Raw genomic sequence first — 26425 nt, 5'->3', positions numbered from 1 at the left:
TATTTTAGAAAAAGAGAGTAAAGTGAAAGACCCATCTCCCATTAATATCACCACTCTTATATAGCTACTTTAATTATTTTCTATTTTTCCTTTTAGAGTTTTCCACTGTGTATTTTACACATAATTTTAATCAGGTTATTTTAAGCACACTCGTGTACACACACACACACATACACACACATCAACTGTCCGGGTGGCAGGGAGTTTTATGAATTTAAGAGCAGGAAGGGAGGCCTGGATGAATAATGTCTTTCTTATTGTTATAATTAATTGTTGGTCTTACAATGGGATTGATAGCATCATGGGAACTGCTAGTGAGAAGCATTTCTTTCTCAAGTTTCAAGTTTCACCCCTGAGGTCAAGGCAAATCTGGCTATGGAAAAAATCTGCAGGTTAGAAATAACCCACAGGAAAATGCTTTATTTTTATGCTCGCCAATCAGGGAAGCTTCCCGTGGCCACTTCTAAACGTAAACCTGTTATGCACGCTGCAGTGGGCTTAGTGGCTCAGGGCTCATTTCTCAGCCTTTTTTATTTGGATCGTTAATGTGGAAATCAACCTGGTTTCTTTCCTTAAGCCCGTGGTGATACATTGCCAACAAGTGATTCAAGTGTGATTATAGAAGTGAGGAAACCGTGGCATACGTTAAAAAACAAAACAAATCAAAACCCTGCTCTCTTACATTCAAAATCCATTTCTAAACATTAAGAGGGGAAAGGCTCCCCTCCTTGGAAAGACAGCCTATAATGATGGAAAGCCTCGTAGCTGACAATGAGGAAAATCCATGCACGTTTCTTGTTGACAAATAAGGTGGGGAGGAAGTTGAACGGACAGTTCACTCATCTCTTGCTGGTGGACCGCCTTCCGTGTTGGAAACAGAATCTGTTGACTAGAGGAAAAGAGATACATCTTAATCTTGATCTTGACCTTTTGTCTCCCCCCCCCCCGCCCCGTTTCTTATCTGAAATAGAAAACAGGAGGAAGGAGGGGAGGGGGGATTTATCAGAGATGAATAAAGCAGCACTCCTTCAGGAGATGGGTTAGTAGAAAGGCAGAGGAACTGGGGGCTAGCCTAGCTCTGCACCCACCTTAGGGCGTGAACCAGTCACCTTTCTGGGACTAGGGATGATGATGACTTCCTCCCCCTTCACAGAGTTGTCAGGAGCATCTAGAAAAACCCTGGCTATGGAAACACTTTGAAAAGCATATGCTCAAATGTTTTTATCTATCTATCATCTATCTATCTATCTATCTATCTATCTATCTATCTATCTATCTAAACAAGAAACTTGTATTTTATTATTTTTGAATTTTTATTTACTTATTATTTTTTTAAGAACTCTCCACACCCAACGTAGGGCTTGAACTCATAACCCCAACTGCCAACTACTGACTGAGCCAGCCAGGCATCCCTCAAATGTTTTTAAAATGAGCGTAAGTCTCAGTATTGCAGGCGCAAGCCATACTCTTGAAAAGCCCTGGTGAGGAATTTCCTCATCCAAGCTCCAGCAGCCATGAAGGAGACAAGCTGAGAACCCCGGACTTTTCGCATATCGGAGGCCCTGAGAGATAAAAAGAATGCAGTTTCCTTAAGCATACAAAAGACTGCCAAAGACGTACTTGATAATAGTTGAGTTTAATGGGAAAGAGAATCTGTTTCTACTTCCTAAATTTTTCCTTTCTTATGTTATTGATGTATTATTAAAACTCAGATGGTAAAATAAGACAATTTATGCAAAAATTCTAAGAAAATTAGCTTTCTAAGGCTAAATAATAAGTTCTATCTCACTTTCCCCAGTTGTTAACTGAAACTGCTGGGTCTGATTAACAATATATTCCCTTTCACAGGCTCCATTTCTTTTTATCTTAGTGAATTCATTTATTCATTCAACAAATCTGCATTGACTAGCCAGCTGGATGTACGAGGAAGAAATAATTCACTTCTCCGGGGCTGGTCGGCTAGTCCCAAACCCATGGTGCATTACAAAGATCCACAAGAAGAAACTAAAGACATTACGAGATCAAAGTGCCATTCAGGATTCAGAAAAGGAACATGAGCTGCAGGGGCAGTGACTGATGGCTGCCGAAGCTTTCCTCTCCTTCCTGGGCACGTGGACAGATGACACGTCAGCCTCCCGTGCATTTAGCTATGGCCACGTAACTGAACGCTAGTCAATGGAACAAGATGTTACGTGAGTCACTTTCAAGCCTGACCCATGAAAGCCTCCCACACAACCCTCCTTTGCTCATGCAGCTGCCTGAAATTGAAAGGAGCTCACGTGTTGAACGTGACAGAGCCTCCATCAGCCTGGATGCCTGAGTGACCGCACAGAAGGAGCTGCCCTGTTCTCCCATTTAACGCTATTAGGAGAGCATGAAATACGTTTCAGTTATGTTGAGTCATTATACATTTGGAAGTAGGTTGTTTCAGTGGTTATCCTAGTTTAACTAATAAAAACGGCAACTAAGTCTTCAAATTTAGGGCCTGTGAGAAGGAACAGTAGAGCAAGATTTAACAGCAACGGATGCCTTTGCTATTTGTCATAAAAAGTTTCAAAGGGTTTGGGGTTCTCATTCTGATAATCCCAGGGACATGCCTTCTCGTAGGATCATCTTTATACTTTTCTCTGCCTTAGTTCTTACACGCAAAGAAGAGTTTATATATATACTTAGATACAGATATAGATAAAATATAAATATATAGATATAGATTTTTTTTTTTAAGGTGAAGTGTGACCATTCTGGTCCAAAAGGGTAGCAACCTATTGAACTCCTTCAAGGACAGATGGAGATATGAAAGCAGGATGTAAGGCCTCAGGAAGAACCTGGTTTTCTGTATGTCTCCTCATCGTCTGCCAACCCGAGCCTGATACGGTGCCCATGGTAATGTCAGGAACCTGTAGCTTGAGCCTTACCCAGGCCCTGGGCCAATGGGAACATGGCCTCAGAACACACCAGGGACTGGCTATTGTATCATTGAGCAAGCGGGCTCTGGAAACAGGTTCTCTTCAGCTGTCTTAGCCTTCAGTTAGGATGCCTTGATTGAAAGTGATAATAAAGCCAAACCAAATTCATTTAAACTAATAGGGAATTTATTGATAATCACAATGCAAAACCCAGGGGCAGGGGCTAACCCTGAGCATAGCTGGACCCTAGGACTGCAACGATGCCGTTAGAACCCTCTACTTCTCCCCTTTGCTCTGCGCTTTTTCATCCTTCAGTCTCCACTCCGCGTGGTGACAAGACGGCGACAGCCACATCAGCTACCTAAGGAGACTGCTCTGCTCTGAGCCAATCTCATTGGCCAGGGAGGCAGAGTGCTGTGATTGGCCAGGTGTGGTCACATGGTCTACTCTGGAGGCTGGAGGTCGGGACTCTATGTGGAGCACGGTGGGTGAGAATAGGGATGAAATGGCTTCCCAAGGGAATATCAAAGGCTATTACCAACAATGAGGAGATGAGTGCAAGGAAGGCAAACCACCCTGGGTACCAGGAGGTAAAGGGCACGAACTTCAGGGCAAAGCCCTGTGCTGTACCTTCTTACTTCTACGGTCCCTGTGGTGCTGACCCACCTGCCTGACTCCTCCGGAACCTGGAAGGGAGACTGGAGCCCTAGCGCTAAACCCCAGCAGCAGGCCACAAATTCCGTCCCACTTGCCTACGCCCTCACTTAGGGCTGCTTTCTAGGCTTTCCTAACCTGAAGTTGGCTCCATATCCCAGGGGAAATAGGGGGTGGGAACAGCAGTTTTGGGATCGTTAGCAGAATTTCTTTTTTTTTTAAATTTAATTTATTTATTTGAAAGAGAGAGTGAGTGAGAGAGAAAGAGAGAGAGAGCACAAGCCAGGAGGATGGAGAGACAGAGGGACAAACAGACTCCCCGCTGAGCAGGAAGCCCACCTGGGGCTTGATCCCAGGACCCTGAGATCATGACCTGAGCTGAAGGCAGCTGCCTAACAGACTGAGCCACCCGACCCCCCTCATGCTCCTTTGGTCTTTATTGTCAAGTTCTCAAGAGAGAAGTTTCCACCTCTTTGGTCTTGTGCTGTTTCTGGTTCCTGCTTTCCCTCTTCTCCCAACCTCAGTCCCACCTGCTCACACGGGCAGCCCTGCTCAGCAGTTGAGTCGTCCGGAGACTCTATCGGCCCCATAGGCTCATTGGATGTGAGGGCTGGGGATTCTCAACAAAGAGTGGGAGAGTCAAGTGTCCTCTGGACCTCCTCAGGCCAGGGGAACATTCTCCAGAGTTCTGACCTTATGACCCTTCTCTGGCCTTGGAAAGTGGGAAGGCTGGTGCTGTTTGTGGATCTGAGAATGAAGTCGCTTTTAATGCAGATGTGTCTGTGGCTAACCAGTGTCCAAGCCTGATGGCAGCTCCTGGACAGAAAACATCCTGAGTCCTGAGCTGGTTGCAAAAAGCAGAGGTAGTATGGCTTTCCCAGAGGTCCATGGTAGGAGCCAGCCCGCATGGCTCCTACCACCAATCTTGGGGAAATTCAAGATCCTTCAATGGGTGGTCTCTCATGAAAACCTTCTTGAAGAAATTTTTGGATCTTAGGAAAAAGGGAAAATGTTTACCTATTTGGAAATTGGTGAAAATAACAATAATGATAATGGCTGATATTTACTGAGCCATTTCTATGTTCCAGATACTGTTAGAAGCCCTTTCTAGATCTCATTGCACTGAATCTTTTTTTTTTTTTAAGATTTTATGTATTTATTTGACAGAGAGAGAGAGACAGTGAGAGAGGGAACACAAGCAGGGAAAGTTACAGAGGGAGAGGGAGAAGCAGACTCCCCACTAAGCAGCGAGCCCTATGTGGGGCTCGATCCCAGAACGCCGGGATCATGACCTGAGCCGAAGGCAGATACTCAATGACTGAGCCACCCAGGCACCCTCATTCCACTGAATCTTTACAACATCTGCATGGGATGGGTATTATATTGTCAGACTGGTCCTCACCTGGACATCAGGCTCAGCCGATGTCCCATATGGGGAGAAACCAGGAACACCAGCACTCAGAATCAGATTGCCAAGGTCAAGGTAGCACAGGAGGCCTGAGGCTGGGCGGTCAGGGCTGGAGAGAAAGGTGATCTGTGAGCAAGCAATCGACCCGGCTCCTTTCATGCAGGTGTTTCCCTCCTCCTATGTGCGTGCTGGCTCACTGTTCAACCCCTCTGTACCCAGAGACTCTGGACCTCAAAGCATCAAGCAGAGACTTTACCTTGGGTTGAAGAGGGAGGCAGAGGTGGTCAGCTGGGCCTCGAGAGGACACATCAAAGTATTTTCTGCACTGAGTACACCCCCATGGGGCCAAGCAATACCTGGGGAACTCTCAGGGAGACTGAAGGTGTGTGCGGAAGAGAGAAATAGGAAGCAAGAAAATGAAAATGAAAAGAGGAAGGAGGGCAAGGGCAGAAAAACAGAAATGGAGGTGACTGTGGCCGGAGGTCAGACCCACGCTTTGACAATGACTGCTGTCGCCCTTCGGTGCTGCCCCCAAAAGCCTGTGCAGAGAAGGGGGGATGTGGTGGGGGACAGGCTGTGCCTTTCAACTTGGGCCTCCTTCCCCTATTCTGTCCACTCTTTTTAATGCGTTTTGAGAACAAAGTGTCTCTCCCTAGGCAGGAAGAGCTTTCATAATGAGATGGCCAGAGTTGGTCATGACTCTCAAACTTCTTGCAGGAAAGAATTTTTTTTTTTTATGTCATCATAAAACTGCCCAGCTCACCCAGGTCTGCTGCGGAAACAGCGGCTCTGAGGACAGAGGGGAGATGAGAGCATCTGATCTGGAGCTGAGGCAAAAGCGAAGGTTGGGGATGCCTTCTCTCTCCCAGCCAGAGTCAAACTGGCCTTTCTGCTGCGCCCGAGTTAGCACAAAGCGACACATGGGAGTCAGGGAGGAAAAGCAGAGGTCCAATGGGGGTTCCTGGCCTGCTCTGGCCCCGTCCAGAGGAATGAAGCCTGTGCAAGCATCCCATCGACAAGTCCTCCCTCTGGGGAGGGAGGTGTGGGTGGCAAGGGGCACGTGTCTGCGTGCAGCTGCCCTGAACCCTCTGCTTCCCTGGACCAACGTGCCCTGGCTCCTGTCCTACAGCTCCGTGAAGCCAGTGCAGGTCTGCCGGGCCGCGTCCACAGACCACTCCCTCAAACCAGAGGCAGGAAGACCTCTGGCCAAATGTTGCTTTGTCATTTCTGAGTCATCTTGGATGACTGCCCATCTCTGGGCCTTTGTTCCCTCCCCCGAGAGTTGGGGGAAATAGTGCCTATCTACCAGCGCTCCGAGGCTCAGAGGTGAATGCAACGCACCCCCTGCAAGGTTCAAAGCATTTTACGAACAAATATTATTCCACGGTTGTCACACACAGAGCCTTTGTGATAGTGTTCAAGAAGCTTATCCTTCCAGAGATGCAGCTCCGAGGGTCTTTCTCACCTAGGCCCTGGAGACACAGAGATGAACAAGGCGGGTGACTGACTGCCTCCAGGGCACACAGAGAGCAGGTGAGATGAGAGAGGCAAACATCTGATTAGAATCAGTGCTTCTCTTCTTTGGAAGCTCTCAAGAGGAAACAGCGTCTACCCAGGGGATACTGGGACTCAGCATGTGACCTGGGCCTTGAAGAGAGGGCAGGATTTTATTGGATGGGCAGTGATTGGTCGAGGATGGATGTTTTAGGAAGGGGGGGGCACATGAACAAAAAGTAGGGTGACTGGACAGGACCCAGAATATCGGGAACGTGGTGAATGGTCTGAAGGGCTGGAGAACGCGACCCATGATGGGGAGTGGCAAGAGGGAGGCGAGGAAGGTCAGCTGGTCAAGACTTAGAAGCGGCTAACAGAACTGAAAGGGGTCTCATAGAGCAACGCTATGAGGACTTTTTGTGACGGAAACGTTCCATAGTCGCACTGCCCGATATGGTGGCCACTGGCCACACATAGCTATTAAACACTTAAGGTGTAGCTAGTATGACTGAGGGATGAGATTTTTAGTTTTATTTCATTTTAATATAAATTTAGATAGCCATACACGACTGCTGGCTGCCACCCTGGAGAGCTCAGCCGTGAACTTCTGACAGTAACTTTGAGTGTGCGGAGGGAGCCCTTGACGCCCAACCTTGGGCAATTCTGTCCTCAGCCCGTAAAACAGGAGCTTCCACACCGGCCACTGTTGTAGTTGTGCCGTTGACTGCATGAGCTGGGTTGACTTGTCTCCTGCTCCCTAAGCTATGCATGGCGATGCGGCGTGTCTGCCTACAGCAAGTGGGGCAGCGTTTTCCAGTTCCTTCTAAGGCATCACGTGGGCTGGCAGCCCTGCTTCCTCCGAAGTTTCGGGAGCCTCTGGGCCAGGTGAGCACACGTGGGGCACGGCTCAGGCGGGGCGTGCTGGGTGTTGTCTGTTACAGGTAGCACTGGTCCAAGTCGGCTTGCTGATCTGGGGGTTTTGTTGGTTTGTTTAAGGTACACAGTGTTGGTCCAGGCAGGGTCTAAAAAATAATTTTGAATAATTTGCCTCTATTTGAAAACCAGATGAATTCTCTTGGAAATCCAGATTCGCTCTCTTTTCTGTAAGTGCACCGGGCAGCAAGGACCTGAAGCAAGGGGGGCCTGATCCGGCCGCAAAGAGCAGTAAAGGGGAGGGATGAGAGAGGTGGAACATTTCAGAAGCCTCTCCGCTAAAGCTGTCGACCTGGATCCCAAAGTTATAGAAGCTGCTTTTAAAACACCTGGTTCATAAGTCGTTATTGCTTATTTGTAAGGACTTAAGAGTTTCAGGGTGTAGAGGTTGAAACCAAATAAAGATCCTTGAGATCATTTGGTTGAGCCAATTCATTTTACAGGTGAACGTTATGGTTCTAAACCACACCGGCCTGCCCATAAAGGCTTGGAGGTAGGAACCAAGCGGGATTTGACTGGTTCCCCTGGTTCCTGCTTTGTGAGACCTCCAGACCTATCAACAGCCCCCCACACAGCCCCAATAGTCTGGGGAGCAAATCCGCAGGAATGTTTTGTGGACTCACACATGCCAAGGGCACCAAACACGTTGCTATCCACGTCAGCACGTAATAGGCATTCAGGGAATGCGTTGAATGAAGGGATGTGCGAGAGAGTCCATGAATGACTTTCAGATTGGATCCAGCTTTCTTCTACATATTATTATTTTAAGCGTATAATCTACCCCAACTTCTGTTAATGAATCTTGACAAAACACTAATATCTATGTCAGTTATAATCTGTTCTCTTAAAAATAGATGCAAGATTGCTCTGATTCAGAGAAGTCGTGGATCAGAGCATCAGGCTTTTATTTATTTATTTATTTATTTTGGATGTATTTTGGAGTCTCCTAAAACACTAATATTTTTATTGCCCCCAAATAAAAACCAAACAAAATTTAACTGTATTCTATGGGAAAACAGGAAAAAAGTAATTGGGTGGTGCTATCTGAAACCAAGGCAACCGAAACTGGCCCTTTCCGAAGAGCTTTTGTGAAGCTATCAAGGCCATCTTGGCTCATAGCCAAGCAGCTGGCCCCAGGACCTTGTGTCTTGCTGGCCCGCAGATGTTTCAGGGAAAAGCCCTTGATTCGATTTTCATTCCCTTTTACTACAGCTCTCTTGTTCTAGGACTCCATTGGGGGAGCCATAATTGTCCTCAGAAACGTCTGTGCCCTCCCTCTGTCCACTGTTATCCTTGTCCTTGAAAGAGATGAATGTCCCTCAAGTTTGCCTTTCCTTGGGACAGGGAACTTGATCCTGCAAGTAATTCAATCCTGGGGTGGAGAAGGTGCCCCATGGGTCCTCCAGACTGGCTGGGACATGTCTGCACCCAGTGTAAGTTACCTTGTCTATTACGTAAAGATGGTAACACTTCAGAAAGAAAATGAGACAAGAGCTTTGCTCTTTGCTGCTGTCTGGTGGAGCGGTGTGAGCTCCTTGGGTAATATTGGCTCCACTTAACGGGAGGACAGCACTGGTCTTGATCACTGTCCTAAAACGGGCTCTGCCACTTTGATAGCCTTTGCCAATTGCAAGGTTTTTTTTCCTCCATAAACATCAACAGGCTGGAGAGAAATCTCCACAGTGAAAACCTGTCTCTTAATATTTAAAAAATAAGTCTCAGGGTGCACTTTAGGATGCGGGGGCAATAAATTACAACTCACTAAGTGCCAGCAGTTATACCAATTGTATATCTTATTAAATCCTTACAACAGCCTGAAGACGGTCTTAATCTCCCCCATTTAGAGACGAACAGTAGAGGTAGAGAGAGGAAGTGACTTGCCCAAGTAAGGGGCCGAGCCAGAATTCAAATCCAGGTTTTTCTAACTGCAAAGCTTATGTCCTTTTCTTAATGTTGCCCCTCCAGAGAGATCGTTTTTTCTTTTTCTTCTTATTTATTTATTAGATTTTATTTATTTATTAAAGAGAGCGCGCACGAGAGTGGGTGGGGGTGAAGGGGGTGGGGACGGGGGCGGGGAGTGGGTAGGGAAAAGCAGACTCCCTGCTGAGCAGGGAGCCCAACTTGGGGCTCCATCCCAGGACCCTGGGATCATGACCCGAGCTGAAAGCAGACACTTAACCAACTGAGCCACCCAGCTGCCCCTGCTTTTTTCTTTAAAACACCCCAAATCACACAATATAATTGGCCTTCTCTGTGTGTTACTACTGGGATCTCACAAAGCACGCTATTCCCACCATCGTTGGAGGCTCTGCATAATACACATACCATTAACCCGGAAAACCTACTGTCTGAACCACGCTGGGAGAGAGAAACCCCCAGAACCCCAAAGCAATTGTCAGCCCGTGGCAAATGCCATCAGATCGCCCAGCCCAAGGCTCAGCCTCAAACCTTCTGCAGGCTGTCACTCTAAAGATAACCCAAAAGGTCTCATGGCTTCCTGATTGTTAAAACAGCAACTACAGTAGCAGGAATTGAGACCTACAGATCAGTGGAGTAGAAATGAGGAAGGAAATGGCATGTTAAATGACTCTTTCCTCCCCAGCTCGCCCTGTTCTTTCTAGATAGAGCCCAGAACTTGCATAGTTACAGTGGGATAATTTGATCAAATGCCAAAAGTTTTCTGTCAATTTCAAGGCTGTTCAAATCTCTATGTACTTTGAAGTCTGGGGTGCAGTGGAAATCCTGGGACATGTGTGCTTCTAACTCTGCTAGGCTGATTGGACACAGATACCCCCTCAGGAGGCCTTTCCCGAGCTGCTGTGTGAATGGCCCGAGGCCAGGGGTAAAGGGTAAAGCAAGTGTGCCGTTAGAGCCCTCTGCCCTTCCAGAGCTCTTAATGCCCTCTGCTTCTCATGGTCCCTTTCTGGTTTCATCGAATTTGCTGCTGCTTTGGTTCTTTCTCCCTCTCGCCCCACGGTTTTCTACTTCAGATCAAAGGACTTCCCCATTTCCCCACTTCTGGATTTGCTCCCCTGTGGGCCCTTGAGGTTTCGGGCTCCTGAGCCGGGGCAGGAGGAAAAGTCTAGTTTGATGTGGTCCCGTCTGCCATCACTGCATCCTCATACTCTCTGCCCCAAACCCCTCTCCACCACCTTCACTTTCCATGCCTCTGGATTATAGCTTTCCTCTGTTTACCACTGTTTGGAGGCTGAAGCAGGGGCCAGAAGGGTGGTGCATTTCCTTTCCTGGTTAAACTACTGACTACTGTGGCTAAGCCCTCCCAGGTCCCGCTCATTACAGGGAACAAGAGAAAGAGAAAGCAAGAGTGAGTGGGGCTGCAAAGACTGTTGTTGCACGGTTTCCCTTAAGCCCCAGAAATAGAAAGCCAGACTTCCGACTTGCAGAGCCGCCGTGCAAACCACCAGACCACACTACCAGATAAAAAAAAATGTTAGATTGTGTCATACCTCCAGCTCCACTTTCTGAAAATGGCTCTGAATGTCAGACAGCTTCGCCAGGATCCAAAGATTCAGAGAAGGTGGAAGAGGGTGGACAAAGGGATCAGGCAGTTCTCTATTCTGGTATCAATTTCTTTTCAACCACAGAAATAAAGCAAAGCCAACATTATGAAATATTAGACAAGAGCTAAGTTTCTGAATTGCATGTACAAGGCAGAATTGAACTGGATATCAACAAGCATTGAGGAAGGGAATCTACTAGCTAAAGAATGTCTCCTTGGCCCTTACAGTTTGTGCATGTTCATATATTGAGTACCAACTGTATGCCAAGCACTGTGCTTGGTGCTGCGGATTCAAACAGGATGAGACGTTGCAGAAGGAGGCTGGACTCTATTCAGAGTCACCCAGATTCTAACTTTTGTGCTCCGCACTACCTCCACCGTGGAAATAATTTTGCTTCGTTCTCCCAGAGCAGCCCTGGCGGGTGTCTGTGTTGTCAGCCGCTGCAGGAAGAGTGATGGCCAGGGTGTTGACAAGCTCCTAATTGGAAGGTAGGAGGTGCCGCCAGAGATCAGCTATAAAAGATATCTTTGGGCCGGGGTGGGCTGCTAATGCTGGAAGAGACTCGGGGTGAGGCCTGGTGAGCTGTCACCCTGGGATGGGGCCTGGCCCCGCAGACAGACGATGCCGGCGGCGGGAGGCAGCTGACAGACAAGGCCCATGCGGGGAAGCAGCCATTTCGGGGAATGGCCACAATCACGTGCACACCAGGACCTCAAGAGCCAGCGAGTGCTAGGGGCTGGAGCGCTGGGAAAGGAGAGCCCGGAGTGGCCCCGAAGCCTGGGATCGAGAGGCAGAGCAGGAGAGCAGCTGATAAGAGCCTGGTGGGAAAGACAAGGGGAAGGAACTGCGGGAGTCTGCTTTAGCCGGCACGCTCAGCTACTGATGAGTGACTTCTCTGTGCCTCTAATTGTTCAGGGCCCTGAGGGCTTCGAAAGAAGAACCAGCTTATTGTTCAGGGCCCTGAGGGCTTCGAAAGAAGAACCAGCTTAGAATTTAATATCTAATTAGGAGGTGATCAAATCCAGGCCCTGAAATGATTGCTGGGTGAACCCATTCGGCACGCGTTACACAATAGTGGCAATTGTGCAAGCTCTTCCCTTGCATTATCTCATGTGACCCACCCAACAACCCTGCAAAGTGGGTACAGATGTCCCTGCTTTAGAAATGAGGGTGCTGGGGTTCAGAAAGCCTGCGTACCTCATCTAAGGTTGGCTGGCTGATAAGTGATGGAGCCAGGATTCAAATCCAGGTCTGTGGGAGCCTCCAAACGTTGGGGTACAGCCTGCAGCATCCTTTTACTGAAATAAATACAGTCCTGCCTTGAGCAGGAAGGAAAACTAAGGACTGGCTGCTGGTGCAGGGGAGAGAGAGAGCGGGCGATGCATGAACGAGGTCCAAGATGGCTTCTTGCAGTTGGAGGGTCCGTGGGAGCCAGTTCAAAGCGTGGATCCAGACTATTCTCTACTTTCTGAACCAGAGGTTGAGGGTCTGAGTTAGGATGTGGGCCATCCAGGGCTTGCGATTTGGCACAGCGCAGAATACCACCCCCGGAGACCTAGGGATTCTGCACGGAGCACGTCTGGCTGCAAGAGTGATGGCTCCACCCTCTCAGGAGGTGACCGGGCCACCCACAGGTCCAGGGCTCCAGACCGTGGGTTTGCAACAGGCTCAAATAGCAACCGGCCTCGAGCAGAAGGAAGAAGGAAACCCCCCCTCAGCCCTGGGCCGTGGAGCAGACTCTGCTGGGCATGAGGGCGTGCAGGTGTCTGGCAGAGAGATGAGGTGGCATAGGCAGCGGGCACTGGGGTGCCAGGGCCTCCCAAGAAGGAACAGGTGCACAGCAGGCCCATTAGCTGAGAGGGCGTGGGCGGGGCAAGCCGCCTAGATCCGGTCCAGGAAGCCCCCAGGACTGCCTCATCGGCTGGTGAGTAGGCTTGACCAACCCGCTGACGATCGCGGTATGGCAAGGGGACGATCGCGGTATGGCAAGGGAACGTCTGCTTCTTCAGAGAGCCAGAGGTGGCTGTTAAATTAGTCTTTTAAAAGAAAACTATTCTGAAAGGGGCATGAGCCTTCAAGCTTCGCCCCAGGATGTTCTGGGCAGTCCGGCTTCTGTCGGAGGGAGGAAGAGCATCTATTCATAGGCCACGATGTGGAGAGGCCCCGCCGTGACTCAGACACTTGCTGGGTGAGCAGGGTGCTTGCTAACGTCTTTGGGAACTACTAATTTACCATCTAATTTGCTCCTCGGCCCCAGCCACAAAGGGAGACCACTCAGTTCCTGCAATCCCAAAGAGAGGCTGAGGCTGGTGTTTGCCATGATCTCCCCAGCAACTGTGTGTGTGTGTGTGTGTGTGTGTGTGTGTGTGTTTGCACAACGACCTACGCTATGGGGTGGGGCACCACCCTTGCTAGCATCTTCAAACACATTCGAATTCTGTAATGGACATCCTCAGAGAGGCCTTGGCCTCCAAGAAGGTTATTAACGTGAAGGGTATCTCTAAAAAACCAGGGTATGTGGAGACAGAGGTCACACATTCCTACCACCATGGAGACCAGCGAAGGGGGGCACACACATGAAAGCGTTTGCTCTGTGCCAGTCAAGGGGCTAAGGTTCCACGCGTCTTTTCTTGTGGACACGTCACAACTACGCTTTGAAGCGGGTACCGGGCTTTCATTGTTCCAAGCCCTTGCCCCCAGTGTTTCTGATTAGAGAAAGCCCGTATTTCCTTAGACTCCACCTGAAAAATCCAATCTCCTGGAAGACCTTTCCTGACCTTATCGGTAAATTAGTGATGCTGTCCTTTGTGCTCTCAGAAAAGCATGTGGCTTAGGGAGACGGCAGGCTCAGCTTCCTCATCTGTCACTGGGGCGACGGCAGGGTCATCATGAGGAAATAAATGAAATAAATCGTGTCAGTGCTTTGACAGTGGCTGGCACTCAGCCTTCGTTAGTTGCCGTTGTTATTGTTAATAATAGTACTGGTAATACCACTTCATGACTTGCTGTTAGTTGTCAGTGCCTTGAGTGAAGGGCTAGTGCCTACTCTGTTCGTTGTCGGGTGCCCAGAGTCTAGAATGTTCGGCACGTGGCACTCGTTGCCTAGCTGGGGAGTGAATGAGTAAGAAGGAGGTATTTGCCGCCTCCTCGCTTCTGTGAGCTCCTGAGGATAGGCCCTTATCTGACCAATTTTGTATTTCTAATGTCACCGCTTCGTCTCGCACAACGCAAGTGTTCAGTGACTGCTGAGAAAACGAACAGGATTGTGGAAGCTGCCCGTGGGCCGGTACCCGGCCCACCGCGTGTGTGCACCCGTCCCCGCGCTCCTGCTCCAGAAATTCCGTACGGGTGCCCTCGGCACTTCGCCCCTGGATGGCGAGCCCACCATGGGGACCGCGTCTTGCTGATTTTTAAATCCTTAGTATCTGGCACAGCACGTGGCATACAGGAAATGCTCACATGGCTACCGTGGACTCTTAGATCCAGCGGGACTCAAAGGAAAGCAGAGTCCAGAATGAATTCGTCGTTTTGTCCCCCCATCACCACCCAAGCCTGCTCTTCCCCAGAAGTGTCCCGTGTCTGTCGATTAAAGACCTGGTTTCTTGGGGCGCCTGGCTGGCTCAGTCGGTAGAGCATGTGACTCTCGATCTCAGGGTGGTAAGTTCAAGCCCCCACGTTGGGTGTAGAGATTACTTAAAAAATAAAATTAAAAAAAAAAACAATAACAAAAGACATGGTTTCTTGGTGACAAAGGTCTAAAACTCCTCGGGAGTGCTGTACCCTAATGGAAAAGAATAGTCTTTGTGGTCAGACTTTTCTGGGCTTGAATCCTCTCTTTGGCCCCTACTGGCTGTCCTGCCTGGACAAATTGCTTACCCCTTCTGATCCTCAGTTTCCCCTTCCATCAAATCAGGATAATAATACTCACTATCCATCCATTTAAGTATTTATTGGGAACCTAAGACGCAGCAAGAACTGTTCCAGGCCCTAGAAACCCATAGATGAGAACCTAACAAACATTGCTCGTGCCTGAATGGCAAACTCCAACCTAGAGAGGGAGAGAGAGATGCCAGACAAATAAGCCAGCAAACATACAATATGTCAGATGGTGACAGGCGGCGTGAGGGGACAGGCGGTGGAGTGGTCAGGCCTGGCAGTGTCTCATTCAGGTGGTAAAGGAAGGCCTTTCTAATAAGGGGACCCAACACCTGGGGAAGAATATTCCAGGGAGAGGGAAGGAGCAAAGGCCCTAAAGCTACAGGTTGAAGAATGACAAAGGGGGCCTGTGTGGCTGAAGCAGAGGGGTGGGGGGCGTGGGAGAGAGGACGTGCAGATGGCTGGGGCCAGGCATGGAGGGCCTGACAGGACTTAGACTCTTGCCCTGGGCAAGCAGGAGAGCTGTGGAAGGCTTCAGGCACAGGAGGGAGGTGACGTGAGGCAGGTTATAAAGGGATCCCTCTAGCAGCTGCATGGAGAATGATTTGTAGGGACAGGGCAGGAGCAGGCCAGCCATGTGTACCCCACCAGCTTCCTGGAAAATTAATAATATATTATATATTAGCATCTGGATCGGTCTGGCAGGGAGTAAGTGCTCAGTCCATGGGGGCTGCTATAGATGATTCTGGAGCTGCCTGGGCTCTTCCTCCCTTGTTTCCTGCAGATAAGTCTTGCCCAGTCATGCAGTGTCCCTCCTGCCCTTGCCCACCTGCTCATTCCCTCTGCCCCATACCTCCTTTCTTCAACCCTTCACTGATGGTGAATGTCCTCAAATAGCAGCCCCTGCCTCCCACCTCTCCCATCCCAATCCAACCCAAATGCAACTCCAGTCCTATCCTTTCCCTGCTCAGAAGTCTTCAGAGGGTCAATAGCTCATTAAATCCACATTCTTGGAAGCTGACATTCAAGGCCTCCCCCAATCTGGTGCTGCACTTAACCATTCCCATCTGTTCTCTACTTCTCTCCCAGAAATATTGAATACTTGTGGAGAAAAGAGTTGGGTGTAGTATGCCATTCCCAGCAGAATGACCCAGGAGCCTCACTGCTCTCCCAGTGGCAAACTGATGATCACGGGCCCTTACCCCAAGTTCCCTGGGCCATCCAGGATGCCCCAGCCATGGCAGACATGGATGCCTTTACTGGCTCACCCCTCCCACCACGGTCCCGGGGACTCCACAACGATGGGTCTTCTCCTAGAGCTACAAAATGGCCCATAGTTTCCCAAATCGGTTTCCTTTTACTGCTCTTATCTCCCTAGACACCTGCCCCTAAGAACCCCTCACCTAGAACGAAATGCCCTCATTTTGCCTTTCCTGGTTCTGATGGGAGACCCAGCCTCCAGGTCATGGATTCCCATGTTCACCTGCCTGCCACAGTTCCTGGGTCCTCCATTACTCTATCCTTTTCCTAGCTGAGCTCAGTCCACAGATGTTTGGTTCCTGGACTGAGGGCAGAGAATCACCTGGGACCTCTCGGCCATAGACAGAACGACAAAATCCCTGATATTACTTTTCGACCAGCCCAGAGAGCAGGCACCACCATCCCCTCACACATCCGCCATGATGGGACTTAGGATAGCTTGAAAGACTGGCTAATTTCAAGACCTTCTCACAGGGAAGTATTAGCTGCACCTGGATGGACACCTGTCACCGTGTGGCTCTCGGAGAAAGGCCAAACACCAACAGCATTATTCTAAAATAGCATACCTGAGGTTCTCTACTCCCTTGAGAGGACGCTGAAGCATGGCCAGCGTCCACAGCTGGGGGGTACAGATGCCCCCCCCAGCCTTATAAAAGGCAGTCCTGGGGCACCTGGGTGGCTCAGTCGGTTAAGAGGTTAAGCGGCTGCCTTCGGGCTCCCTGTTCAGCAGGGAGCCGGCTTCTCCCTCTCCCTCTGCTCCTTCCCCTGCTTGTGCTGGCTCTCCCCCCTCCCTGTGTCAAATAAATAAATAAAATCTTAAAAGAAAAAAAAAAAGGCTGTCCTGAATGTGGAGTCTAAACTCTGGAAAATGTTATCGTGGAACCTTTAGGTTGTCACTAGCTGGCTCTGCCTGATAGGGCTGCTGGCTGCGGTCTGGGACACTCCTTGCCAGGCCACCTGGGCAGTATGGCACCCACAGTCTAATCTCTGTCTGTCTGGGGTGCATAACTCTTCCTCCACAGCACCACAGGCCAGGCACATTACGTTACCCTGAGCAGGAGAAACAAAAGGGAGTGTGGCCCTGCACTCTCAGCTCCCCCCAGCCCAGGCTGTCTTTGCCCCAGCTCTCACGCCCAGCTCGCTGCCCGGCACGTAGGTCAATGTCCCCTCAGCACTCCTGCTTACTGCATCTCTGTGACAGCCTTCCCAATATCAACACATGCCTCCATGACCTGGACGTGGCTCAAGAGTTGTTCTGGGCCAGGGAGTCAAATGCCACATGGCAGGTGATGACCGTGGCCCAGCCAACCATTGCTTCTCAGAGGATAACGACCCTATTACCCGCTTCATCTGCCAACACGCCTCCTGCCAGAGCGTAGACATCTCCCCCTGGGGGATCCCTCACTCAGCATGTACCACACGCTGGAAAGAGGTGAGCATCAGACAGACCCCCAAAGTTATAACTCTCTCCTCTGCCATCCTCCCCACAGGGCACGATGAACCCTACTTCCGCTATGACTAAGACTTCCCCTCCCAGACCTCCCAAAGCAAGCCTACTGCTTAAGGCTAGCCCCAGGTTGATCTGTATGCGTACATGGTCAAGGCCACATCCCAGTGGCTAGACCTTATGCAATGTCAGGTATGCTCTGACCCCATGAGCAAGCCACCCTCTTATTTGCACCATGCTGAATGACCTCACGCTCATGGAAAAGGCCCACAAAACCAGCAATAGTAATGCTACTGGTCTAGGCCCCTGCTATCCAGGACCAGATGGACAGGACATTGATTGATGGTATCAAGTCTGGTCCCTGGCCCATGAGTCCAGATCATGCAATTATCCAAATGCCTGTGGGTGTGTTTGTGTCTTCCTGGCCCTGCACCGCATGTCAAGACCTATGGCCCTACGCTGGCCCAGATACTAAAGAAACGTGAGTGATTAGAAGCCCCAAAGGGAAGCTGGTCCACCTGCGCCACTCCCCTAGATAACGCCCTCCTGGTGGCCAAAGTCACCTGCACACCCTACTAACTCTGACAACCTCCTTGACATTTACCGACCACCCCGTCATGGGACCCTGCTGGTCCCAGTCCCTAATCGGAGATGATGAGCCATTTTCCTACCCACCAACCTGCGTGTAAGTGACGTTGGGAGCTGGAGAACGGGGACTAAGGGCTCACAACATGATTACACCAGGAAAATAGCAGAGGCAGCAGAGGAAATGTCCAAGGTTCTATGGGCCCATGTGACATAAACAGAGGCAGCCCTTGAGGCTTCCGCTGAAGGGCAAAAATCCCTAAGAGCCAGCCTGGTAGGTAACACACTAGCTCCGGGTGATTTGCTAGCTGCCCAGGAGCACGTGCCCTCAGAGGACCTTCCTGCTCTATGTGGGTAAATATCACAGGCAGAGTCATCTAAATAGCCCCGCAAATGCAACACCAAACCAAAACCAAACTTTGCACGAGGTATCCTGAACTCCCCAGGAACTGGATGTCCCCTGCAGGCTGGCGTGACCTTGTTCCAGGGGGCGCTTCTTCCAGCAAGGAGACTGAATATACTGAACAGGCTATGTCAAATGGGAACAGCCTACAGACAAGCAGATTAACAAAAGACAGCCTGAAATTAATCTGCCCCTCCACTGCCTCCTGGTCTTTTTCAACAAGTGAGTTCCTGTCCTGTATCGGTGTCCCCGGGATCAGGCTCTCTTTCCCCACAGGTGTTAAGGAGTCCTCTTGTCACTGGGCCCCTTGCCCAGGGACTCCCCCAGCTTTGCGAATGCTAGAGTCAGTAACAAACCTTTGAGTTGCCTGCAATCATGGCTCAGGTGTGGTGCATATGGCAAATAGGTGGCCTCGTTAGGCTGTAACGATATCAAGGAAAACCTGAACCTGTCGTCATTCCATTGCTACCCCGGAACTACAGCACCAACACCTGACCCCACCCCGAGACCCTTACTCGGGCTGTTTCTGCCGGGCACACCTGCTCTGCTTACAGGCTTGATGAGGGGAACCGGCTTTGGAATCACTAGCTGTTAATCCCTACTCAGTCGTTACAGCTCTGTGACCTGGAGCAAGTTTCTTAGCCTTTCTGTGACTCATCCATAGAGTTGTGACTATGCTACTTACTTCATCAGGGTGTTGTAAGGGGAAAGCAATTACCCACTCTAGGTAAGGCTCGTAGTAGAAGTCTGACACCAAGGGGATTCCCAGATATTCACTCAAGGCACAACTAAATTTATCCTTCCCACAGAAAGCCTTCCATTGCTGTTCGCACTCTAATTTCTCCCTAATCCAGTCAGATTGCTTTTCTGGCCAGCACCTCGCTGGTGGTCATGTGCTCCTTCCCCATCACGTATGTATTCGTTTGGACTCCCCAAGGAAAAGGTAAAGATCCGTGAAGGAAGGGACTGCTTTATACCTGGCCCACCTGCTGACTTGCTGTGTCATCTTGTACTTAATTATCTTGGGATTGAGTTTTTTCTCTGATGGCAAATACATGGCCTGTGTGCCACCATTTCCACATCCCACAGCCTTGGGAGACACTGGTGTGTAATAATGATTCTCTTCCCCCAGAACCTGGCTCCAGACTCAGTATCCTGCTTAATAGAACTTATTTTTTTTATTATTTATGTTAGTAGACATATTTATTATGTCAGCTAATGTATTCAGTAAGTATGTATTGAGTACTTACAAGGTACTGTCTGGAGATAAAACTTTGAGCACCTTGTCCCTGCACTTAAGGAACTTCTCACTCAGTGGGGAAGAAAGACAATAAGCAAATAAGAAAATATCAGGTAGTGGTAAGTACAATGATGACAATAAAATAATGGTGTGTTAGTGTCTGGGGAGATATCTACTTTAGATTGGTGCCCAGAGAGAGACTCTCTGAGGCCGCTGGAGATTTTGATCTGGTAGATTCGGTGTGGGCCTATGGACAGGTGTAGTTAATAAGCAAAGGCAGGAAATTTGGGAAACACTGACATGGTGAGTAAGAGTGAGAGTATGAAGTCAGAAGACCTAGGTTCAAATCCCATTTCCTGCACTTCCGTAGTTGCGTGCCCCGGAACTGTTATTGAACTTCTCTGAGCTTCAGTTTCCTTATCTATAAAATGGGATAATACTATTATTGATCTCAGAGGGTTGTTCTTAACATTAAATAAGATAAAACATATAAAATGCCTGGCACATAATACGTGCTCAATAAAAGGTAGCTGTCATTTGCAGCGGTAGGCCCATCTCATCTATCCCTAACTGTAATCTTTTGCCTAAATTACTCAAAAGATAAATCCCACAAATGCGACTTACTATCTAATTAATACGGCCTCCGAGTAGATTTTTGCCTAATGAAACACTTCGTCTTGAAAAATGAATTCTCAAAAGACCTTCTTCTGAGCAAGAATGCCAGGGTTCAATCAGTGAGTGTCCTAGAGCTCTCTAGCTTCGGCAGGATTAAGAATTGGAAGGACTTTGGCCTCATTTCCTCCCCTATCAGATGGGAGCCTGGCTCCTTGCCCTTTCTAATTCGGGCGTGGGGGGAGGATTTCTGCGACCCAAAGTGATGTGAGATTTGCGAAGTGTGAGACACTGGCAGAACCCTCGCTATGTCAGACCGGCCAGAGCACCCAACTTGAAAGGTCATGGTTCCTGAGGCACCGGCCTCTCCACCCCCGCCCCCAGCCCCGCACGTTGGGAGAAGCTGGCCACTCCTTCCCATTTATAAGCTGAGCTGGTACATAGCGGAGAAAAACAAAGTTGGGCAGGAAGCAGCCTTTTCAACCAGTGAAGAAACCGTTAGAATCCATCCCTTTGCCCTGGTGCCAGAGCTCCGCCTGCCCCACCCAGCCACACTATCAAGGACACACAGCTATCAGAGGGCCCTGGGGACATTTGTCCCTACTTTATCAAGGACCAGTGGAAACATTTCTCTAACTGACGATAAAGACCTCTCCCCTCTCTCTCTCTCTCTCCCCCTCCCCCCCTTGCTCCCTCCCTTCATTCTGCTCCTAGCTACCTACCAGAGGGTTCCTGTCATTGTCTTTCAGTAACAACAGCTCTGAGGAGATAATTTTCAATCAAAACTTGAAGTAACTGGTGGAGACGCAGGTAAGACGAATTTCATTCATTCATTTGGTCATGCATTCATTCTTTCGGTATATATTTATTGGGTCCTTACTATGTGCTAAATCTTAATCGAGGCTCTTGGATTGGATTCTGAGCAGAAGGCGCTCGCAGTCTTTGGGGGAGCCGGACAGTACTTTAACAATCCCAAAATGTGGAATGACAAATCGTGATCCAGGCGGGGAGTGAAATTAGACAACAGGAGTCCTAATCTAGTCATGGAGGGTAGGGGCAGGGGGTCTCCTTGGAGAAGTAACATTTGAGCTGAGAGAGAGTGTGTATAATAATTTTCTGGATTTTACCCTTGCCCTCCGAGTGGGTGTTTTCAGGGTTAAAAAGATGCCTCAGGGCCCGAAAGACTTGCTGCCATCCCATGCCAGTGCTGTTTCCGATATCAAGTCACGATTCCTCGGCCCTTGTGAAGGTTAGGATGGAAATGACTTATTGGAATAATAGAGAAGCCAGCATAAACCTGCCAGGACCTCCTTCAAGATTCAGTTCACTTTGCAAAAGTTGCCAGATAAAAGATATTTCCAGATGGAGGGCCACGCAGGAAATACAAATGGAATATTTTTTAATAGCTCTTCCTTTGCAAGATACGACCCAAGGCAGCCTTCTGCAGTTATGATGGGAAGCACGGCCTGAAAGCTTGAGAGGAGCTGAGCTGGCCCTCAAGCAGCCCCGGGGCCTTTGGAAACGGCCTGAAGGAACATTAAAGATGCTCTACTTACACGAGACCCCCCCCCCCTGCTCCTGCCACCGCCCCCCAAAGCGGAGCCTGTGCCTGTTGTATTCTAACTGACAGATTCTCAGAGGAGAGGGCAGATAGATATCTATACGAGCCCTGAGTTCCTTTAAGGATGTGGCTTTACCAAATAACAGCCTGCATCCTTCTCCCCCTTTCCTTGGAGCCAAGTGGGCTCCTGCAAAGAAAGTCAGTGGGAGTGCCGGGACCAACACCCCTGACAGAGGCCCACGTGGGCTGGGATTGCCACCTGCAGATTGTCTCAGGACGCGCAGGACTGGCTTTGGGGTTTAATGGGTCCACAGATGAGGCCGAGATGGTTGTGAGCTTCCTGAAATAATAGGTAAAATCCCGCATGTTAGCCCAGATGGGCGCCCAAGGTGACCTTGAACTTTGACCAGTGTTTTTGGTGGTAAAATAGACATACTCTAAAACTTCGCATTTTAACCACTCTCAAGTGCACACTTCGGTGGCAGGAAGCGTGTTCCCCCTGCTGTGCAACCATCCCCAGGGCTCATCTCCGGGCTTTTTTTTACCTTCCCAAAGCGAAGCACTGTACCTGTTGAAAAATGATTCTTCCTTCCCCCTCGGCCCCTGGCAACCACCCTTCTACCTTCTGTCTCCATGAGTCCGACGAGTCTAGGTGCCTCGTGTGAGTGGGATCATACAGTCTTTGTCCTCTTGTGACTGGTTTCTTTTACTTAGCAGAACGTCTTCAGGGTTCCTGGATGTTGTAGTCTGTGTGCGGATTTTCTCTTTTCGAGGTGGACTAACATTTCCTTGGATGCACGGGCCGCTTTCTAAAAACCCACTCGCCCGCGGACGGACACCTGGGCTGCTCGCGGTCTTTGGCCGCTATGAACGCCGACATACAAATATCTATGTGAGCTCCCGATTTCAGTTTTGGGGGGTGGTATATACCCAAACGTGGACTTGCTGAATCATTTGGTAATTCTGTTTTTAATTTTTGAGGAGCGTCCATACCGTGTCCTACAGGAGCTGCACCGTTTTGCCTTGTCCCCGGCAGTGCGTGGGGGTCCAATGTCTCCACGTCTTTGCCGACGCTTTTTCTTTTCTGGTTTGGGGCAGGATTCATCCTCACGGGTGTGAGGTGGTACCTCATTGTGGTTTGATCCATGTTGCTCTACTGGTTAGTGGCGTTGAACATCTTTTCACGTGCTTAGTGGCCATTTGTGTATCTGCTTTGGAGAAATGGCTACTCAAGTCCTTTGCCCATTTTTTTACTTGGTTATTTGGCTTTGTTGTTGTTGAATTATAGGACATCTTTTTATATTCTGAATCTTAACCTCTTATCAGCTCTATGGTTTGCAGATATTTTCTCCTATGCCATGGGTTGCCTTTCCACTCTGTTCATAGTGTCCTTTGAGGTATGAAGGTTTTTAGCTTTGACATAACCCAACTTCTCTATTTTCAATTTAACAATTACATTAAATATAAATAAAATATGACATCTGTGCTTTTGGTGTCATACTTAAAAACTCGTTGCCAAATCCAATGTCGTGTAGATTCTCCCCTAGGTTGTCTTCTAAGAGTTTTATAGCTTTAGTTACCGGGTAGGAGGTCTGTGACTGACAATGCATGGGCCGTCCTCAATATTGATTCTGGGGAGACCTTTGTCTCCAACGCAAAGACCCTCATGCCTTCCTGAATGTCAACGTGAATCTAGGAATTGGGAAATTGATAACATGGATGTGATATTTGAAGGCTTTAATTCAAAAGGAACTAGTGAGTCTCTCCAAATTTCTATCAGCACCCTGGAGGCTGGTGAAAATGAAAATCATGGCGCCTCTACTCCTGAGGTGGCCGGACGCTGCACGCACGTGAAGTCATTGCTCCACGAGGCAGTCTGATGAGCGCTTCTCCTGGCCCCAGAGCCAAGAGCCCTGAGAACTCAGGATGGGAGTGGCCACCATGAGCTTCAGGGGACAGAGAAAACTCCAGGGTAAAGATATGGCTCGAGCTCGGTCCGGGGTGATGGACCCAACTGGAAGTAGAGAGGACCAGGGATGCAGTAATGACCGCCACTCACTGAACACTTCCTGCGTGCCAGGCGCAGTGCTCTGCCTGCTGAACGTATCATCTCCGTTACTCCTTCGAACCCGAGATTTATCATTGTTTCTATGTTATCGTTGCAAATGCTGAAGCTCAGAGATTTGCTTCAGATTAATTACCCAGATAGTAAGTTATGAAGCAGAGGCTGGAAACGAGGTTGATTTCTCTCCAAAGCCTTTATTCTTAACCACTCTGCTATTTGAGCACCGAAGTCCGGAAACACAGACGAAACAGACCTCCCAGAGAAAGAGAACAGGATAAGACAGTGCATAAAAATGGGCACAGGCAGGGTGTTTGAGAGCAAAGAGGAGCAGCCTGGCCCGGTAGGAAAGTTCAGGGGCTAGGGTTGTGGGATATAAAGTTGAACCCGTGGAGAGGACAGGATCACTGGGTGCCTTAATGGAAGCGTGGAGAGCTTGGTCTTGACCTGCTAGAGGGACGGAACTGCAACTCAACCTTCCAGTCCAGCTCTTCGCTCCATAACAACGATAGCACTGGGGTCCCAAAGGGTTGGGCCACTTGCCAATGGTCACACACAATAGGGAGCCATTGCAAATTCTTGAGCAGGGTGGTGGCAATGAAGAAAACGGGATTGTAGATGGGTTAGTCTGGCAGTCCAAAGCATGAGGGACAGCTAAAGGGAAGCAGAGAAAACTGGCAGAAAGGAGCAAACAGCTCTTTTCTTGATACGTCCTTCGGCAATGGGTATCTCTAGGGATCATCATAGACAAGACTCCTTTCTACTGAGGTCTGAAGCTTGGGACAGCAAGTATCATTAGGAAGGTCAGAATTGCCTTCCCCTGCCAGGCTCGGGGCCTTCAGCTAGCCACGAGTGCCGGAAAACACAGCTTCCCCAGAAGCGGCCTGGCCTCTCCTTCCAACGGAAAGCCTATCAAGACGCAAGACCTCAGACCGGAGACACCCCCCCCAACTCTGAAGAGCTAGTGGCCAGGACAGGCTCCTGATGCCATCTCCTTATGCCGTTTTCCTGAGCGTGGGCCTGAGCCAGGTGTCTGTAAGCCCCACCCATCTGTGCCATGGGGGTCACCGGAGCAGGTAAGATAAGACAAGAGTTCCGGGCAAGGAGGCTGACCCCACCCTGCTTGAGCTGAGCCCTTGTTGTGGCAGGAAAACACCTGTGTTATCCACCTTGTTCAGCCAAGAAAGCCCTGCCCTGGTTGACTATCCTCCTCTGAGGTTCTTTTTGCTTAATTAATTCTAATAATAGTTGCCATCCATCGAGCGCTATGCTAAGCACTTGACATGCATGATCTCATTTTATCCCTACAACCCCGTGTGATGAAGATATAATTATCCCCATTTTATACGTGACGGAACTGAGGCTCAGAGCTGTCAAATAATTGGCCTAAAACCACATAGTTAAAAAAGCCAGGACTAAAACATAAGCCTGGCTATCTCCAAAGCCTGTGTCTTTGCTCCTATAACTGACTGCTTTCTACACATCAGTTCACTATAGCCACGTCTCCCTGTGGGCAGGGGGGCCCTGCAGTAGAGAATCCGGCTTCAGAGAGTGGCCTTGCTTCCTGATGCTCCCCATATCTGAGTGTTCCTAGAAGCCAGGAGCGCGATCTCTTTCCCAAACCAACTTTTGGGCCCAAATCTGAACGGCATCCAAGACCTGATCTTCCCCTAAAAGTGATGCTCAAAGAGGACAAGATGTTCAAGTTCCTTCTCGACATTTCCCAAGAAAGCGGGGTGCAGGCGTGCTTTGGCCGGGGGAAGTGGGGCGACCATTTGTACATTCATTTGCTCAGTGAATACGTATCGAGGGCCTCCCATGTGCTAGGCACGTTCTAGGTGCTGAAGACACAACTGGGAGCAAGTCATAAAGGGTTTCTGTCTTCCCGGAATTTACATTCCAGCTGGGAAGAAAGGCCAAAGACAACGCATAAAAATCTACAAATATATATGTAGTAAAGTGGAGGTAATGATGATACCAGGAAGAAAAATAAAGCAGCATCCAGGATGAAGAATGATGAGAAGTGGAATTTTTAAAGGCTCTTAGGAGGATGAAACATTTGAACAGAGACCTGAATGAAGTACATGGGAACCGTGGGACGATCCAGAGGAAGAGCATCGCAGGCAGAGGAAAAAGCAAGTGCAAAAGCCTTCCAACAGGAATTGTCTGGGTTTGTTTTAAGGAATAAAAAAAAAAAGTCAGTGTGGTTGAGCAGAGAGTGCGAGGGAGCTGTGCAGTCACAGGAGAGGTAGGGACCAGATAGTATAAGGCTTTCTAGGCCCCAGCAAGGAGTTCGGATTTCAAATGTGCTGAGTCCCAGGCCCTGCGGTGTGTCACTCAGGTGAGGCTTCCTCATGCAGCCGCAGAGAGGAGACAGCTTGCACGAACAAAGAGCACAAGGACAGCTCAGTAGGGCAGCTCACCCAGCTCTGACCCCCGCTTTAACTCAGAGCAGCAAATAAG

General features: G+C 49.3%; 1 protein-coding gene and 3 long non-coding RNA genes across 5 annotated transcripts in view; 1 reads left to right on the top strand and 3 right to left on the bottom strand.

Moving 5' to 3' along the window:
* Positions 1-108: 108 nt before the first annotated feature.
* LOC103659330 lies at positions 109-5484 on the bottom strand. The gene is made up of 3 exons (XR_567461.2): positions 5225-5484; positions 4963-5077; positions 109-889 (listed from the first exon to the last, which is right to left on the bottom strand). It is a non-coding gene; the product is annotated as an uncharacterized LOC103659330 (long non-coding RNA).
* Positions 5485-6989: 1505 nt separating this feature from the next.
* On the bottom strand, positions 6990-12252 carry LOC121104755. The gene is made up of 3 exons (XR_005837075.1): positions 12114-12252; positions 10863-11734; positions 6990-7484 (listed from the first exon to the last, which is right to left on the bottom strand). It is a non-coding gene; the product is annotated as an uncharacterized LOC121104755 (long non-coding RNA).
* A 450-nt stretch (positions 12253-12702) lies between these two features.
* LMO2 (LIM domain only 2) overlaps positions 12703-26425 on the top strand; it is a 30507-nt gene continuing 16784 nt past the window's right edge. The window contains exons 1-2 of one of the 2 annotated variants that reach the window (XM_040638936.1): positions 12703-12840; positions 21054-21149. The gene's annotated coding sequence lies outside the window, so the exon portion shown is untranslated. Of the gene's footprint in view, positions 12841-20837; positions 21150-26425 lie in introns of those variants that run through there. The other variant, XM_040638935.1, reaches the window with a different exon arrangement.
* LOC121104756 lies at positions 14853-18089 on the bottom strand. Its single transcript, XR_005837076.1, has 2 exons — positions 16619-18089; positions 14853-15447 (listed from the first exon to the last, which is right to left on the bottom strand). It is a non-coding gene; the product is annotated as an uncharacterized LOC121104756 (long non-coding RNA).

This window comes from Ursus maritimus, unplaced genomic scaffold, assembly GCF_017311325.1.
Source record: "Ursus maritimus isolate PB19 unplaced genomic scaffold, ASM1731132v1 scaffold_23, whole genome shotgun sequence".
Classification (NCBI taxonomy): domain Eukaryota; kingdom Metazoa; phylum Chordata; class Mammalia; order Carnivora; family Ursidae; genus Ursus; species Ursus maritimus.
Note: the sequence above shows the minus strand (reverse complement) of the source record. Positions and strands in the feature narration are given on the sequence as shown.